At 29.6% G+C, this 20,248-nt stretch overlaps 1 long non-coding RNA gene, 1 other non-coding gene and 1 pseudogene across 2 annotated transcripts; all 3 read right to left on the bottom strand.

The window, feature by feature from the left end:
• Window positions 1–1,580: 1,580 nt before the first annotated feature.
• Window positions 1,581–2,459, bottom strand: LOC145036040 (uncharacterized). The gene is made up of 2 exons (XR_013678418.1): window positions 2,216–2,459; window positions 1,581–1,874 (listed from the first exon to the last, which is right to left on the bottom strand). It is a non-coding gene; the product is annotated as an uncharacterized LOC145036040 (long non-coding RNA).
• On the bottom strand, window positions 1,795–1,921 carry LOC145028103 (small nucleolar RNA snoR138). Its single transcript, XR_013675858.1, has one exon. It is a non-coding gene; the product is annotated as a small nucleolar RNA snoR138 (small nucleolar RNA).
• Window positions 2,460–14,383: 11,924 nt separating the features above from the next.
• LOC145036031 (arabinogalactan protein 13 pseudogene) lies at window positions 14,384–14,795 on the bottom strand (annotated as a pseudogene).
• Window positions 14,796–20,248: the final 5,453 nt, after the last annotated feature.

The following is a 20,248-nucleotide window of genomic DNA, read 5'->3' as shown; positions in this document are numbered from 1 at the left end:
AAATTTCTATTTTTCTCTAATCAAAAATTGTAATATTTGTCTAAAACTTATATCATATTTTATTAAGAGAAAATTACAAATTTAATAAAAGAAATGTTAATTACTTTGTGAAAAATAACCAAAAATAACTCAAATTGCATTTTTAACCACAAAAATCGCAGATAGGGTAGGCATTTTCGCAGATGGACTAGTACATCTACAGATAGACTAATACATCTGCAAACATACAAGTCTCTAAAACACGTTAGCGACTTGTACGTTCAAAGAAGTACTAGCCCATCTGCAAACATATTTATCCCACCTGTAATTTTGGATCTAACGAAGTGTAAAAACATAGCTTTTTTTGGGTTAATTATTCATAATTTTTTGTTGGAAAACTCTCTTTGGGAAACCATTTTCTTAACTCATCTACTATTATGGATGATTTCATGAACAATCCCAATAATATGGTTGTTTTATAATTAAACTCTATCAATTTCATAATCAAACCCTATGAAAAAAAAAAAAAAAAAAAAGAAGCCAGAATAGACCTAGGATTTTAAGGGTGTGTAGAAGGTTTTTATATACAGCAAAAAAATAAAAATAAAAATAAAAAAGCTGTAAAATAAAAAAGCTGTAAAATACAAATCATTAAAGCATTTGTACTTTAACGATCGGTAGATGGATTGTCAAAATCACAGATGAGATTAATCCATATGTGATTTTAATGGCTAAAAATGCAACTTGAGATTTTTTTGGCAATTTTTCATAAGGTAATTAACATTCTTGGTTAAATTTGTAATTTTCTTTTTTATTAACTTATTCTAAGTTAATTCTATTCAACTTGTTAAAAAATCTCAAATTCTCAAATAGTCAATAAAATGTAACTGGTCATTTTTTTAGAGCACCAAAAGTTAGCATGTAGCCAACTTTAATCTGTCAAAACATTTCCGAATGGTCTCCGAATGAGTCGAATCAGCTTAATGCAAGTTCCTCACTATCTCGGCTTCATTTTTGGCTCAATAACGAATTAAATTGAATATGTAAAGCTCATCTTATGCAGCCCTAAGGATGACATCTAAATACTTTAATTTCCAAACCTAAAAACTTGTCTACATTCAAGCTTTGTGCTGAACTTTTACTCAACTTTGACCAAGCATATCTCACTCATACAAAGTGGGATTAGTTCGATTCTTATTTATTTGTGTTCTTTGTTGTCAGATTATCTACTGATTCATTCCAATAATATATTAAGTGCCTTAAGCAATTGCATACATTCTAAACTTGTCTATGTCAAATAGTATTTGTTAAAGTTATAATATCTTTTTCATATGTAAAAATCAAGTTTTTACTAATAAACCCTTGCTTGATTAGTTATCATTTTTTTAATATAAATAAAATATATTTTTAGTTGGTTCACTTTTTTACTAAAAAATGGTTCAGAGAATGAATAGAATCTCGCAACAACTAGTTTTTCATGTGTTTAGAAAAGTCAGGAGAAGAATAAGAAAAAAAAAATGGCGACGAGATGTAGCTTCAGGGAATGATGCGATAAACAGAATAACATAACTTTATCATGTACGTGTGTGTATGATTGAATGTAAATAAACAAAGTTCCATAACATCAAACTTAATTCAGAAGATCAAAAATCATCAAATCTGAAAAGTCAGGAGAAGAATAAGAAAGAAAAATGGCGACGAGATGTAGCTTCAGGGAATGATGCGATAAACAGAATAACATAACTTTATCATGTACGTGTGTGTATGATTGAATGTAGGTTGAAGGAACAACGTTTACAAAATAAACAAAGTTCCATAACATCAAACTTAATTCAGAAGATCAAAAATCATCAAATCTGAATAACAAGCTCGAAACCATTGTTGTATGCCCCTGTCTGAACCGAACGAAATTGAATTAAACATCCGATTATTCGAGGGCAATTTCAAAAACAAAAATAAAGCATAGACATTTTTTTAATCGAAAATTATCCGAGACTGCTTGGAAGAACATTGATGGTAACACAAATGATCGATCCAAGTTGCCCCGGTGGTTTAAATAATCAAATTAAAAAGTTAATCGATGAAGATAAAACCTTTTAATCTGTAAATAAACGTATTTGATATAAGCCTCTTAACTAAGCTCGATATGAAATCTAAATGTATTCATACGGCTACTCTATAGAGGCGTTGATTCGAAAAGAAAACACCAACAAACTGTTGAACGTTACGAACTTACGATTCACATGATTGAGATGCATTGAATTGAAATCGGAGCACATTCAATCCAAATTACGAAGCAAACGAGCTCTGATTTCATCTCCGTAATTCAATGTGATGCTAACAGAGGATAACTACTATGATAGAAGCAAATCAAGATTGAAAGAAAGTTTGTAGATTTGTGGAGATATCCGTTGCTGAAATAGATGAAGAACTGAGGTTAAGCTCCAATGGAGATGGGGTTTTGAGGAGGAGGCTAGTGATTTTAGGGTTACTTTGCAACAGCGATTTTTATTTTCTTGGACTATTGAAGCCCAAAGTAAAGAGGCTCATCCATCGTGTTCGTTTTTTTTTAGGCCCATGTCATTATATTAGTTAAATTAGAATAAACGAGTCATAAAAATAAATCATATTTTAAATATAGTTTAATTGAGTCGCTTTGATATTTTACCCAACTTATAGTTTAGTTTTCAAGGTGTGTACCAATGGAAGGGTGGATTTTGGATGTATAGAAATTATTTTCGTAAACTCTTCTATAATTCTTTTATTCCTCGAGGTGAACTTTCAATTTTTATGTTTAAGAAAGTATACTATTCATCATATGGATGTTGTAAATTACTTTGGAAGTGTAATTTCCATATTTAACCGGAATGGTTTAAAAAGAGATGGACGGATATGTTGAATAACAAGTGATTTTTTAAGTGTGATCTAAATAGATTCAGACGATCCATCAAAACAATTTTGTTTGATTTCTTATTCCTATGTAATAAGATGATTTGCTAAAAAGTATATATATATATATATATATATATATATATATATATATATATATATATATATATATATATATATATATATATATATATATATATATATATATATATATATATCTAACATTTTTTCTTGTACCACATTCATTTGAAACTTTCATCTATTTTTTCTTTCATCATATTCATTTGAAACTCTCATGACTTTTAATTTATTTCTAATAATAATTATAATTTGGTTAATTAGGTTAAATAAATATCAAACCTAACATGTAATCATATATAAACTAAATTTTAATATTAAAATAATATATTTAATTCTACTAATAAAGTTATGTTTTTTAACATATAACATATTATGCTTAATTTATTAGTTTTATTATATTGTTGGATGTAAACCATTATCATTTTAAAGATATAATTTTAGAACAATTTGTATAAAATACTTAAATTATTAATTTAAATATAACATTACATGGTCAACTTAAATATAAATTTTAGTTTAACTTAAACAACTCAAAGAATATTTTATAAACAACAAAAAGTGATAAATTGTAGTGTTTTTCTAATAATGATTATAAGTTGTTTAATAAGGCTAAATAAATATTAAACTTAAAGTCTAATTATAAATAAACTAATTCCAATTTTAAAATAATATATTTACTTATACTTATAAAGTTATGTCTTTAACTTTGAACATATTATACTTAATTTAATACGTTTAATATGATGTTAAATATAAACTATTATCAGTTTAAAACTATAACTTTTTAACAGTTTGGACAAAATACTTAAATTATGAACATAAATATAACATTACAATGTCAACTTTAATATAAATTTCAGTTTCACTTAAAAAGCTAAAGAATATTTTGTAAATAGTTAAAAGTGATAAATTATAGTGATAAATGCAAAAACTAAATTGTAATCTCAATTTAACTAGAATATTTCCTAATGATATTTTTATAACAACAACCATAAATAACATTAAACCACATATTATATTTAACTTTATTCATTAGTAACTCGCGGGTAGAAGTCATTCAAACGGTTGATATTATGTAGTTATGTATATATATTATCATATAACTCAAAATAATCAATATATTATATCAATTTAGTATTACAAATTATTATATCAAATTTAACAGCAATATTATTGTTATATTTAATATATATATATATATATATATATATATATGTGTGTGTGTGTGTGTGTGTGTAAAGACTTCAACTATATAAGTGTTTCTGCGCATTACAATGTCAACTTAAATATAAATTTCAGTTCCACTAAAAAAACCAAAGAATATTTTGTAAATAGTTAAAAGTGATAAATGTAAAAAATAAAATAATAATAATAATAATAATAATAATAATAATAATAATAATCATAATTAAAAGAAATAAAAAAAAACTAAATTGTAATCTCAATTTAACTCAAAATATTTCCTAAATGTATTTTTATAATCGTTACAAGTTTCCAAATAAGTAGCTTAAAATAACTTATAATAACAATATAAAATAACTCTATATAAATGATTATATTGTTACCTTTAAAATCAAAAAATAATGTTCGATGTTTTAAATACTTATAATGATAGAAATTAAAATATTAAACAAATAAATTTAAAAAAAAAATAATTAACAATAACAACAACAATAAATAACATTAAACCATATATCATATTTAATTTTATTAATGTGTAACTCGTGGGTAGAAGTCATTCAAACGATTAAGATTTTAAATTTATAATAGATGTATATATTATCATATAATTCAAATAATCAATATATTATATCAATTTAGTATAAAATTATTATATCAAATTTAACAACAACGTTGTTGTTATATTAAAAAAACATATATTTGTAAAGACTTCAACTATATAGGTGTTTCTGCGCAACGCGCGGGCATTCGCCTAGTATACTTATAAAGGAAACATTTTTCCTTTTACAACATTCATTTGAAACTCTCATGCATTTTCCTTTCACCACATTCATTTGAAACTCTCATGACTTTTCAATTTCTTTCCAATAATAATTATAAGTTGGTTAATAAGGTTAAGTAAATATCAAACATAAAGTGTAATCATAAATAAACTAAATTTTCAATTTTAAAAAAGTATCTTTACTTCTACTTATAAAGTTATGTCTTTAACATTTAACATATTATACTTAATTTATTAGATTTAATATGTTGTTGTATGTAAACCATTATCGGTTTAAAGTTACAACTTTTGAACAGTTTGGACAAAATACTTATATTGTTAATTTTAATATATCATTACAAAGTCAACTTAAATATAAATTTCAGTTCCACTTAAAAAACCAATGAATATTTTGTAGATAGTTAAAAGTGATAAATTGCAGTGCTAAATGCAAAAACTAAATTGTAATCTCAATTTCACGAAAATATTTCCTAAATATATTTTTATAATTGTTAAAAGTTTTAAAATAAGTAGCTTAAAATAACTTACAATTACAATACTAAAAATAACTTTATATAAATGATTATATTTTTACCTTTAAAAAAAACAATGTTTGATTTTTAAATAATTATAATGATGGAAATTAAAACATTAAACAGATAGATTTTAAAAAATTAATTGACAATAACAACAACTATAAATAACATTAAATCATATATTATATTTAATTTTACTCATATGTAACTTGCGGGTAGAAGTCACTCAAACGATTGAGATTATGTAGTTATAATAGATGTATATATTATCATATAATTCAAAATAATTAATATATTATATTAATGTAGTATACAAATTATTATATCAAAGTTAACAACAAACTAATTGTTACATTTAAAAAAACATATATTTATAAGGACTTCAACTATATAGGTGTTTCTACGCAACGCGCGGACATTGGCTTATGATATTTATAAAAGATGCATTTTTACTTGTACCAAATGTATTTGAAACATCCAGGACTTTTCGAATTATTTATAATCATTATTATACATTAGTTAATAATGTTAAATTAATGAAAAAACTTAATTCTAAAAATAAATTAAGTAAGCTACAATATTAAAATATCTTATTTTTCTTTTATGTATAAAATGATTTTAACTTTTTAAAATATTATAGTTAAGTTATTATTTTAGATATGTTTTTATATGTGAAAATTTGTCTTTTTAAGGTCACAAATTTTCTATAATTTATAATTTATGCAAAATAGTTGAAATATTAATTTCAATATAATGTTAAACGGTTAAATTAAAGTAAAACTTCAGTTAAACTTAAAAAAAAAAATCAAGAGACTATTCTATAAATAGCTAAAAGTTATAAATTATAGTGTTAAACCTAAATTACAATCAAAGAAACTAATAGTATTCATCAAATAAATTTTAAAAAATTTAAAATTTTGAAACCAAATTAAAATAATTAATACTTTCCAAATGTGTTATTTAAAAAACTTACAACAACAATAGTTAAAAGTAACATTATATCCAAAAATTATACTGTTAACTTTAAAAACAAAAACAATGTTTGATGTTTAAAATAATATGACAAGAAAATAAACTTTTTAAAATTAATTAATCATAACAACAACTATAAATATCTATATGTAACTTATTAGTTTAGATATCTTGTTGTATATAAGCAGTTGTCACTTTAAAGTCACAACTTTTGTATAATTTTTGATTTTACGCAAAATAGTTAAATTATAAATTTGAATATAATGTTAAACGGTTAACCTAAATCCAAACTTCAGTTAAACTTAAAAAAATTAAGAGAATATTCTATAAATAGCTTAATGGATTTTTTTGTTAAACTTAAAAAATTAAATATAACTTATAATAAGAATAGTTAAAAGTAATATTATATAAAAATTTATAATGTTATATTTAAAAACAAAAGAACGTTTGTTATTTTAAATAATTACAATCAAAGAATCTAACAATACTCGTCAAATAAATTTTAAAAAAGTAAAATTACTAAAACCAAATTGAAATAATTAATAGTTTCCAAATATGTTACTTAAAATAACTTATAACAACAATAGTTAAAAGTAACATTATATAAAAAAAAAAAATTATATTGTTATATTGAAAAACAAGAACAATGTTTGATGTTATAAAGAATTACAATGATAGAAATTAAAACGACAAGCAAATAAACTTTTAAAAATTAATTAATCATAACAACAATTATAAATATCATTAAACCATATATTATATTTAATTTTATTCCTAAGTAACCCACAGGTAGAGCCCATTGAGACAACTGAGATTATAAAATTTTAAAATATGTCTTTATTATCATATAACTCAAAACAAACAATGTTTACACCAGTTTATTATAATATTTATTATATAAGATCAAACAACAACATCATGATATATTTAACAACATATATTTATAAATATTTTAAATATATTGTTGTATTCTGCACAACGTGCGAGTATTCACCTACTATATATATATATATATATATATATATATATATATATATATATATATATCATTTAATTTGCTATTACTTTATACATGATCAAACCCACAACAACCAATCACACACCCCCTCTCTCTTTCTTTCTTTCTTTCTTTCTTTCTTTCTTTCTTTCTCTCTCTCTCTCTCTCTCTCTCTCTCTCTTTAGGTTTCTATTAGAGGAATGTGATGATAGTATGGCTGTGGTGTCATGTACGGATGTTGTTACACAACCTTCGATCTCCTTAAGATAGAAATTCTGGACAATTGTTGGTGACATATTTAACCCTCCCGGTCTACTAGTCGCATGAACCCGGTTGTCCAAAATATCTAGTAATCCTCTTGACCTACTTGTCGCATGAACCCCAACATGATTGAAGTTAGTTGAGTCCCAACACCCAAGGGCGTTGATGTTATCTGGATTGGATATTTAAGTCCTTTATATACCAAATAATGAAACCTTATTTTGGGCCTTTGATCTTTTAACCCAAGCCACCTTGTGATCTTCTCCAATTCCTTTGATGTTTAGCGATATACAATTCATTGGGTCGTGTTAATTCCCCCAACCTCACCCATGACTTCTTCCAATATTAGGTTCATAACTTTAATCTCAAACCCTAGTTATTAGCCAACCTAAGTTGTTTAGATCAACTCCATTATAGAAGAGTTGCAATCGTTAGACAATGTATTGACTTCATGGCCTAATAGCCCATAGTCTATCACATGGACCCTACCCGAAGTAGCGAGTCCATATACCAACTCATTGTTACCATTGGTATTAATTTCCTCCAGTTTCCAATGAATCGGTTCTTATTTTACGTGTTACGTTTGCTCCATAGGTGTCTTTTCAATACCGATTACTGGAAAGTCCTCTACCGACCTTTCCGTCATCGGAGTCTCAGTGATGTCAATATTGTCGAAGATGCTATTGGATTTCCCTTCACCACCTGCCTATGAGGGAACAATTCTTTGTCATCAAGGTCTCCATCATTGTTTTACATCCATATGTCAGATACAACATTCTCTATGTCATCATCTTTAGATTCCTCAATCTATTATGGGGGGTCAAATTGAATTGAGAACAAATCCTCATCAAATTCAATGATGACAACCTTTAATATCTACCATTGGTGGCTATTTGAATCTCTTCATTCATCTTTCTACGGGTTACGATCGATATCCCAATCTTTACGCATGAGAGATCCATGTGGTGTGTGATATCCTCAAATGGTGCAATGGTATCTCTATAGATCCTAGCAATAGCCGAGAAATTAGAATCGTCCCAACGGTTTAGAGGGAGTTTGAAAATTCTAATCAATGCAACCTTATCGAACATGTGTTCACCTTGATCGACCCATCTAGTCTAGTTAGAGTACTCCTCCTATTCTCTTTTGTTTTTGAGGAATCTTTTGGTTTGTGTTGAGTCATTCAACAATAGCATAACTCTAAGTCCCCCAACATCACACCCCCCGTCGAGGCGGCGAAACATATTGGGTTGTGCGACTTAGTTCATGGATCACAAGTAAATTGAATTTATACATTACCAATACATCAATAACAACACAACATTAATATTCTACTTTAAAGTCTGAATACTGATGGGTTTCGAGCAATACATCATTACTATGGTGTACATGCAAACCCTAATAGCTTTGGATCTAGTTTGTCTAATGAACATGCAATTGATTATCCAAAGCCATAAACCCTATACTAGCATACAATTAATCATATTAACATAAAATAGGGCTTAGATCTAACCTTTGATTGTTATATAGTAATAACAATCAATCCTTGGCTTCATAAAAACTTAGTGCCTCAAGTGTTGCACCTCTAATGGAGTCACAAACACCACTAAGCAACTTGGATGAAGAGGGAAGAGAAGGGAGGCACCAAAAAACGGCTGGAAACCCTAAAGGAAGTGTTAGCCACGTTTTTGGTGCCCAAGGGTTCCTTATATACTTAGGCTATTGGGGTTATCAAACAAGGAAACCCTAATTTGACTGCTTAAGCCCTAAGCAGCTCATGGACCCCTTCTGGAACATGCCTTGGAAGATTTCTAATGTGTTTCCCCATAGAATTTGTCCAACCTATTATTTCCAAAGTGATTAATAGCCCAATTGCAATTATCTTATAATTACAATTCCAATCCCCTAAGTTTAATTAATCTCTTTTAGCCACAAAATTAATTCTTGACCAATACTAATTAAAAAAATATGATTTCTCCTTTAATATATTATTCTTATAATATGTTAATAAATCATAATTAAACCTTTCTCTCCTTTATTCATCCTACATATTGCTATGGTGAAGGCAACACAAAAGGACCATGTTCATAATCGGGTCAAGTACATACCAAAATAATTATGGACTTAGACACTAATCCAACAAATACATGGTTCGTACAAATAGTAATAATAAGTACATGAATTTGCCTTAACAGATAGGTCGATATAACAAAAACTAAAGAAAACTAGGTTGCCCGAAATCCATGAATATTTCTTTTGCTAAAAGCTGGTACAATGATATCCAGAGAATACATGTAGTTTGAGAGTCAACATAAATGTTGGTGAGAGTTACTGATTTTCTGCTAACCGTAGTAATAATACTTTTATAAAGTTTAATAATTATTTCACTTATAATTAAAACCATGTTTGAAAATGTATGAGAGAGAGAGAGACCATAAGTAAATTCATACTTAAAATGTTTGATGAAGAGAGAAATCATAAGTAAATTCATACCTAAAATGTTTGATAAAGAGAGAGAAATCATAAGTAAATACTTACTTAAAATGTCTGATAAAGAGAGAAATCATAAGTAAATTCATATTTAAAATGTTTGATAAAGAGAGAAACCATAAGTAAATCCATACTTAAATGTTTGATAAAAAGAGAAACCAAATCCGTGTTTTCTAAATAAAGAGATCGAATTAATACTTATAGTATGTTTTAAAACCGAGCTATGTGACTAGATATAAACTCTTACGACATTTCATTGGACGTCGTGGATAAATGATAAAATATAATTATCACCCGCTTCGATTGATCCACTGAGATTGTAGCTAGAAACCGCAAGTAGGTGTGTCAACTCGTATAAATCTATACACGTATAAATCTATACACACATGGATACCTTCACACCCATACTTGAGGCCGGAAGAAGTGGCCTTGCTAGGGAGGGTGCTACCAACTCGCTATGCGCACCAACATCATTTCCGTCAAAGTAGCTAAGCTACTTGCCAGTCATGGCTTGCCAAAGGTGTAGCGAGAGGAGAGAGAGAGAGAGAATGAAGGTGGTCTTCAAGGGTTGTGATTGGTGGATTTTCTTTTACAAAATAAAACCTATTAAACAACACATCATTTTGGATGCTACAATTTCGTACCTTTTAACAACTCGATGCTATCATTCTCTTGATGCTATCATTCTCTTGATCCTACATGGCTTCAAACAAATCATATTTGAAACATGCTATCATCGACCCTAGATAGCTTTAACCTTTTCCTTGTTCCTATATCTCTTAAATTGTTCTTTGCTCGATTTTTTTTTTAATTCCTACTAGACTGTTAAATCACTATTTAGTATTTTAATCATTGTTATTTTTATTCAACTTTAATCATATTCATAGTAAATACATCATTAATAACAACGTTTCATTTTCACCCATTCTATCAATTTTATTTTAATACTCATCGTAGCGCATATGTAGCTAAAAATGTTAGGTAATTTAATTTAATAAAATATGTATTCGAATTCACATGATTATAACGCTACACACAATCAGGTTTTTTTTTTTAATATATATATATATATATATATATATATATATATATATATATATATATATATATATATATATATATATATATATATAGAGAGAGAGAGAGAGAGAGAGATAGATAGCGAAAAGTGAATATACCCTTAAGGGTATATAAGCTTAGGTACCCAAACTCACCATACTACGTCGTTTTGTATTATATATATATATATATATATATATATATATATATATATATATATATATATATATATATATATATATATATATATTTTGTAATTGTCTAATGTTCTTATAATTCAACTTCTAACTTGATTTCATTCAAATATTTTTATAAATTTCACATTTATTTTCCTCTTACACAATTTTCACTTTCAACTATAATATATATAACCTAATTGATGTTCGTCAAAAAGATGTGATGTAAGACTAATATAATAATGAAATTTTGAAAATCTTTAAAGTAAATCAAGTTAAGGATTGAGGTTGAAGAACATTATAATAAATATATCAAACAAACGACGTATTATGGTGAGTTTGAGTACCTAAGCTTATATACCCTTAAGGGTATATATATATATATATATATATATATATATATATATATATATATATATATATATATATATATATATATAGTTAGGTTAATGTGAGACGGCCTAATTTTGTGAGACCGTGAGACCCATTTTTTATTTTATTTTATTTTTTTCATTTTTAATTTTTTTTAGTTAATTCAAGTTCCGAAAATAATATTTAATTTTTTTTTTTTTGGATTTTTCCATTTATTTTGCATTTTAAAATTATTTTTAGAATATGTACAGTGTAATATTCTATTAGAATATTTCACATATTTTTCAAAAAAAATAATTTTTTTTTTATTTCTTTTAGTTAATTCAAGTTCCGAAATAATATTTAAAAAAAAGAATTTTTAGATTTTTCCATTTATTTTGCATTTTAAAATAATTTTTTAGAATATGTTAGTGTAATATTCTATTAGAATATTTCACGTATTTTTCAAAAAAAACGGAATTTTTATTTATTTATTTATTTATTTCTTTTTATTTTTTTTATTTTATTTTTTAGTTAATTCAAGTTCCGAAAATAATACTTAAAAAAAGAATTTTTGGATTTTTCAATTTATTTTGCATTTTAAAATTATTTTTAGATTTGGTCTTACGGTCTCACAAAATTAAAATGGTTTCAAATGAACCTGAACCTATATATATATATATATATATATATATATATATATATATATATATATATATATATATATATATATATATAGGGTGAATTACACCATTCGTCCCTCGTGCATATGTCAAAATGCACGTTTAGTCCCTATTTTCAAAAATTAACTCGGGTCGTCCCTGTGTTTGTTTTTTCTTGCACACTTAGTCCCTATTGACATGAAATGACTATTTTACCCTTAATAATTTCTTTTTCATTTTCTTTTATTTCTTTATCATTTTTATATTAAAAAAGAAAAAATAAAATAAAAAAAATATGCCCACCCCTCCCCTTCCATTTCCCAAGCTCCAAAATTTTCACAAATAATCCCCTACCACCTATCACCGCCAACACCTCCGGTACCACTATCTATCACTGCCAACACCTCTTATAACCAAACCATAATCTGAAAACCTTACACATGCCTTCTTCCTCGATCTGAAACCCTAGATGGAAATCGATATGAATGCTTCTGAAGAAGGATATCAATTTGAACATATTTCGATGACTTTTTCCTCAATCTGAACCTTGCACCTACCTTCTTCTCTGATCTTTATATGCGTCAACGACTTCTTCATCGATCTCGAAACCCTAGCTGATGGAGAACGATGATGATGCACAGGTGAAGAAGACGAGCACCAGATTCCAGAATCGGTGATGGTTTCACTGGAGAAAAAGAATCGATCTAAATGACCTGCGACTGTGATTTCGCTAGAGAAACATAATAGATTGGAATGACCCAAATCTTTAGAACGAGGATCGCAACCCTTTACCTTCTCTCAAGACTCCCAATGGTGGTTTCACTGATTCCATCAGGTCTTCATTGTTTTTATCATATCTTCGTAGTTTGAAACCATCCTCGATATCCTACTCAACGGTTTGAAACCATCCTCATCGGAGATCTTAGATCCGGGATGAGAAAGAAGAATGTGTATCTGATTGGAGAAGAAGGAAGGTAAGGAGAGAGATGCAGTGGTTTTGAACGACAAAAATGGTGGTGAGTGGTACTCCAACGATGCTATTGGACAGTTCTCTGGTGATGGTGGTGATCGTTGCTCCGGCGATGGTGGTGGTCGATGCTCCGGCGGTGGTGGAAAGGAATGGTGGTCTTAGTGATTAATTTGTGAGCTGATAACGGAAGGTTGGGTGGGATAGAAATGAAATTTATTTTTTTTATTTTTTTAAACTACAAAATAATTCATAATTAAATTAAAAAGAAAATAATAAGGGTAATATAGTAATTTTATGTATGGTAAAGGATGCAACATGCAATTTTAAACTAACGAGGGATGAAGCATGCAACTTTTAACCAAACGAGGGATGGTCCGAGTTAATTTTTAAAAATAGGGACTAAACACGCTTTCTGGCATGTGCACGAGGGACGATTGGTGTAATTTACCCATATATATATATATATATATATATATATATATATATATATATATATATATATATATATATATATATATATATATATATATATATATATATATATATATATATATATATATATATATATATATATAAAGGTTTTTGTTCATATACATTGAAACAATAATGCGACCAAAGGCGTGGCCCTTTCCAACTGTTACACAATCAGAAAAGGCATGTGGCAGACAACATAATATCTTACTTTCAGTATGCGCCTCATTCACACATTCACAATTGTATGGATGAATACAAAATCACAAATTCTCATTCAAATTCATGACCGAATTTTATGAAATTAAAGTTATTACAATGTATTCAAATCAAAACCGAAACGCTCACAATATAAATCTACAATCAGAAAACAGAAATTCAGCAAACATCAAGATTTAAGACAATGGGGAAGCAATTATATATACTCTTTATCTCCATTAATCAATAATCAATTTGAAAAAATGAAAATTTGGATCGAAAAACGAGAATTAAGGATCTGGACATCATCATCATCATCACAAACGAATTTTATGAAACACTACATACATTCAACAAAAGAATGAATTCACATAAAAAATTTCAAGAACAAATGTGGATAAAAGCAGAACAAATCATCTCAATACAAAACAAAAATAATTTCTCCATATCAAGAAATGGATGAAATCGATTTAGAATAAGAGACCGAAGGAAAGAGAAATAAGAGAAATAATAGCGGCCGGAACGTAAACGCTGGCGGCGGAAGCGGGACCCGGTGCCGGGGCGGGAGCTTCTTGAGCTGCCACATTACTGACGGCAGATACGGCCATCAACATAACAACAACGGCGGCGAAGAGCTTCATTTTCATTGAATCCATTGATGCTTTAGTTTGAATTTGAAATTCAAGCGGAATGTAAGAACAGATTAGTTTGGTTAATTGCAGGGTGTTGAGACTTGAAAGTGGTGGTTGTGGTGGAGGTGATGGGGGTTAATATATATAGGAGTGTGTGAAAGGGGAGGGGACACTTTAGTGGCATGAGCTGACCGAACTGCCCGACTGTTGACAGGGTGTTTATGTGGGGTTGCCCAACAGCTGTGGCCAACGGTTGTATCGCCGCTTTCGTGGGCTCCACCCATTTGTTTCGATTGCCTTTTCTTAGAAAAACGAAAAGAAACTGAATTGTGTGGTTTCCATGGAAAGCTATCATTTAAATTTAAAATTTTTGCCGTTCGATTTAAGATTAAACCGTCTCCAAAAACTTTTACTTTTTTTTTTTTTTTTTTTTTTTTTTTTTGTCTCTCCATGGAAAGCTATCATTTAAATTTAAAATTTTTGCCGTTCGATTTAAGATTAAACCGTCTCCAAAAACTTTTACTTTTTTTTTTTTTTTTTTTTTTTTTTTTTTTTTTGTCTCTCGAAAGATTTTTTAACAGAGTACAACGAATCATATATATATCAATGTTATATCTTATGGATTTATTGATTTAGTTTTAAAAAAATTAGTTTTACCATATAAAAAAACGTAACAGCACAATTTGTTGTCCGTTTGTTATCTCATTCGTTATAAGATGATAATTAAATTAATGAAAATGTCATATTATCATATAGATTGAAAATGACATTTTTTACAAATTTTGTTTTTTTAAAATTGATAATGATGCGGATATAGATTGTTGCGGGTAAAACCATACATAACCCACATAAATGTGATTTTTGCCACGAGTTAACTTCCACCGCCGACATACCAATCTACTACTCCTACAATCGATTTCTTGTCGAAAAACGGTCTTACACAAATGGGCCATCTAACATCGTAAGCAACCAAGTACGTAAATTTATTGCATTTTTCATTGATTCCTTTATATACACTCTATGAAACACAAGTTGATTATTATGGACATCAATATGACGTTATTGGCATCGTAAGGCTACTTGGAGTGGGTTGGTGGAAAACGCATGGAGGCTGACGTGTCAGCCTTGTTAGCCTCCAAGACACGTGAACACCACCCCGACCTTGGTGGGTTGTGTGTGGCGTCTTCACGTAGACGAGAGAGGACGATCGATGTGATTGGTTATTCCTAATTTAAACGTTGCTATGACCATTTATGCATTAAAAAAAAGAAATTAATTAATTAACTAGAGAAGTGTCCCCTGCTTTGGGAGGGTCGAAACCTGCAATGTTATTTTTTTGTTATAGTTAAATGGTATTGCGTTTAGTATTCATTAGCTTGATTACCACGTTTCTATCGACCTCGGAGTAAGCTCATGTTCTTATTACAAACAAAACCAACAAAATTTGGTAAACGAAACTCAATTTCTTTTCAAAAGAAACCGGAAACCAAATTTAAAACTCTCTCATACCATATCAACGATATATTATACACAAATAGTAATGAAAACATAGTCCCTTAAAATAAAACCATTAATAATGTGCATGTAACCCCACAACCTTTTTGTTCTCTAGTCGATCCAACACCCATCTACCCTTGTGAGAAAATTCATGACCGCCCTCTTATGCTACCTCTCTTTAACCCTAGGGGTCGATAAAATGATAATTCTTCATTCATTCATGCTATCTCGAAAACAAATAATCAAGATCATGACTCAAGCAACTATCTGTATGTTCATATATATAGTAATAAACAAACTCTATATTTTATACAATAATTATAAAGACACTGGTTAACGTAAACACATACCAAAATTTAATGCAAAAACGATTCATTAGGCCAAAAATAATGGAAATTATATTTAAATGCCAGGAAAATTCGTTAAAAAGAATTAAGATTTAACATAAATGGTGTCATTGAAAATACATTTGCCCTAACAGGAAAACCATTTCCATAAATCATGTTGCAAAAACAATAAGCAAGAACACATTAAACCATTAAAACAGAGTATAAATTAAAAGCAAACATCAAGTTTTGACGTGACTATAGTTCAAGTCCCAATACATATTAATCTTAACCTGAATTTATTCTAAAATCCTTTTGAAGCCATATCTAGTTTGATTATCAAAGGTGTGAAAGTTTTATTTAAAAACCCCTAATTGTTAAAAAAGGAAATTGTTTTTTGTATCCACTGCTTTAATTATGGACCAGTTGTTGTTACTATAATTTAGCCTCATCAAAAGAAAGAAAATATACTTGGCAGTTAAGTGTCATGTACTGGAAAATTGACCAATGGCAGCTAAAAATCAATATTTTAGCCTCTTTTTCTCACTTTTCCTTTGTTATCCTTTCTTTCTGGCTTGTTTTTTCTCTTCTCATGGTACTTTTGGTTTGTGTGTGTTTCTTGGATATGTCATTCCCTGAAACATATATTCGAATTGAACATAACTATGAGTTTATGTCGATAAAAGAAAATTTTGTGATTGAGCGTGTAAGATGCTATAAGCAGAAAAGCTTACCAATAGGCTTTAACTATAATGATAAATAACTATGGATCATTAGCATCGGGTCGAAAATGACCATAGTTACCATACCTGTAAGAATTTTATAGCTTTAGAAGAAAATAACTTGCTACCTTTAAGAATTTGAGGACAATTATGCAATAAAAACCTTATAGTGTGGTGGTTTTCGAATTTTACTCTTTGCCAAATTCCCATAACTGGAACTGTAATATGGATTTACCACCATATGAATTGAAATCACTAGTTTGAATCTAAACCAACGATTACCTGTGTACAGCAACAACCGTTCGGTTTGTCTGCTTTCGAAGGGTTTTTTCTTGCATTATGATTATGCAATTTCTGCCAATTAATATTCCTTTTCAATCATTTTCCTCATACTTCATAGCACTGTAGCGTAAATCACCAAAAAAAACTCATAAAGTAGAAAGGCATACCCGGTTTGATTGGGGAGGCTCTGATTTCCACTGTAGAGAGAGGTGACACCAAGCGAAGCCACTTTACTTCCTTACAGATGGTTGTAGTCACTAGAACACAATATGCCACCTACATAAAAAAAATCCTTACTTGGTTGCAACTTAACACACACAACAACTACTGGACACAGATAAACACAGACATACCAACCACTCATACACATACAAACACACACAACAACCATCTCACCATATGATTAGGCCAAATGTATTTTGGTTTATAAAAAATTGTAATAAATTAATGAAATGGAAATGTAAATTTATTACAAATAGGAATGGCGGAAAAGGTCAAACCTTGGTAAATTACTTCATGACAATGGTTATGAGAGGCTTCAAATCTCAACAGATGAAAAACTTTTGTGAATTTGATAGCCATCAGTAGTGGAGATGGTGTAAATATAGTAAAAGCAGGTGTCGGTTGGTGAGACACCCACCTAATATCTTCCACTGTTCCGATGCTAATATATTATGTACACCAGCATCATCTAAACATTCTTGCATGAAAAAAATTCTCATGAATTTTCTCAATAATCTTCATCATGCATTTCAATCAATAATTATCAACATACGAATATGATATGATGCAATAACACCAAATGGATCAAAGCTGTAGGTGCTTATCGCCAATGAAGAGGCCAAAGTCCCTTCATCTCGTCTGTCATCATGATCAATCTCAAGAAGGGAAGGCCCCGGAAGCCCAAATTGTCGCCTAGTACATGGAAAATATATGTATTTGAAATGTAAACAATAAACATATATAAACTTTGAACTCAAGGGTCTGGTTTGTCTTGTATTGTATGGTATTATACATTTCTACAACTATTAAGTTAAGCTTGTTATGAGGTCATATTCTTATGGAATCATATATGATTACAACAAATGATTCTATACCCAAAATCCCTTCCAAATCCTTTCTCTTGGGATCTCCATCACTATCCCCATCATCACCCCTCAAGAGAACTCTCCCATTAAACAAAACTCCTTTTGGATCAAGCACTTTTTCTATAGCATATAGTTTGTTTCCCATTGTGTAAATATGAAGCTCATAAAGCTTACTCGTGTAACATCCCCAAAATTACGATCAAAAAATTTCATTTTTATTTTATCAAAACATGATAAGAACAACAATGTTTTCAAAACTATGAGGACACGAAATAGTTTTAGTTCAATCAAGACAATACATAGAAAGTCATCATCATAGTTAAATCCCAAAATCTTAAATACGGAAATCATATTGTGATGTGATGCAATCAAGCCGACCCTTTCCCTTTCGAGCTGGAGGTACCTGAAACACAAACTAAAGTGGTAAGCATAAAGCTTATTGAGTTTCCCACACCATACCATATACAACATGACATACTTTCAGACATAATTGGGTGCCTGACCTACCATGCTGAGCATATCTGGGTGCTCAACTTACCTTGCTAGGCATATCTGGGTGCCCGACCTACCCTTATCAGGCATATCTGGGTGCTCGACCTACCCTTCAATCTTATTCCCAACGATTACGGGGTCTATTTCACCCCTTCCACTACCATATAAAATCATGCATATCTTACATAAACATTAACATTACATGTCACCTTAATAATTATCATAAAGACGATTATTAAGCTATATCAATACTAGTGGGCTGGCCTTGGTGCCTTCGACCCACATATTTTACAAAGGGAGACTCACCTCAACTATGAATGTCGTATCGTACTCCACAGATGACTTAGGGCTTCTCTCCCTAAAGCACAACAACTTCCTAATTAGCTATTGGATCCAAATATAACCCCAAAGGCATAATTCCACCACATAGGGAAAAGGTTCCCTAGTCTTTTTCCTATTAGGCCTTTTCCTCCCAACGCCCAACATTTATAATAAAATGCCCAAGTCCAAATAATTAGGCTTTGAGGCCCAATACAATAATCCTAATCCCAGGCCCAAGGGTTTCAGTCTACAAGTGGGTTTGAGGCCCACCAATTCTAAACCCAACACTCATGGCCCAAAAACAGCCCACTGTATGAGTACGCGCGGCATACATAGCAAGTACGCCCGACGTACTTTGACCTTGACCAGAGGCGGGAAGCTGACCTGGTACGCACAACGTACCAGGGGGTACGCCCAACGTTCCTGCCAACCACCCTAAGTTCTTTCTTTTGACTTAATCCATTAAGTTCGAACATCCATCGTAGATCTAGTCCCCTAACAATGTCCTAAACTATAAAGTTACGAACTTTATGCTTTTGCATTCATGGATGGGGATTAAGACACATATTAAGTCCATAAGTTCACTTAGTGGTCATCTAACACTTGCATGATTGAGGCTAAACCATCACGATCCGATTTTTATGGTTCTAAACACCTCCAAGAGCCAAAAAGGACAACTCATTTGGTTAGAATCTTCTAAAACTCGAAGGACCTCAAGCATGGGACCAAAATGAGACATAAAACACTCCAAAACTAAATCTAAGCATGCAATGATCAAGTTTAAAGCTTTATACCTCAAATGGGTAACAAATGATGTCAATCTTCTGGATCTAGAAGCCTTCTCCAAGTTCTTG

Source organism: Lactuca saligna, chromosome 1, assembly GCF_052625555.1.
Source record: "Lactuca saligna cultivar CGN05327 chromosome 1, ASM5262555v1, whole genome shotgun sequence".
Lineage (NCBI taxonomy): Eukaryota > Viridiplantae > Streptophyta > Magnoliopsida > Asterales > Asteraceae > Lactuca > Lactuca saligna.
The sequence above is the reverse complement of the archived record's forward strand: the minus strand, read 5'-3'. Positions and strand labels throughout refer to the sequence as shown.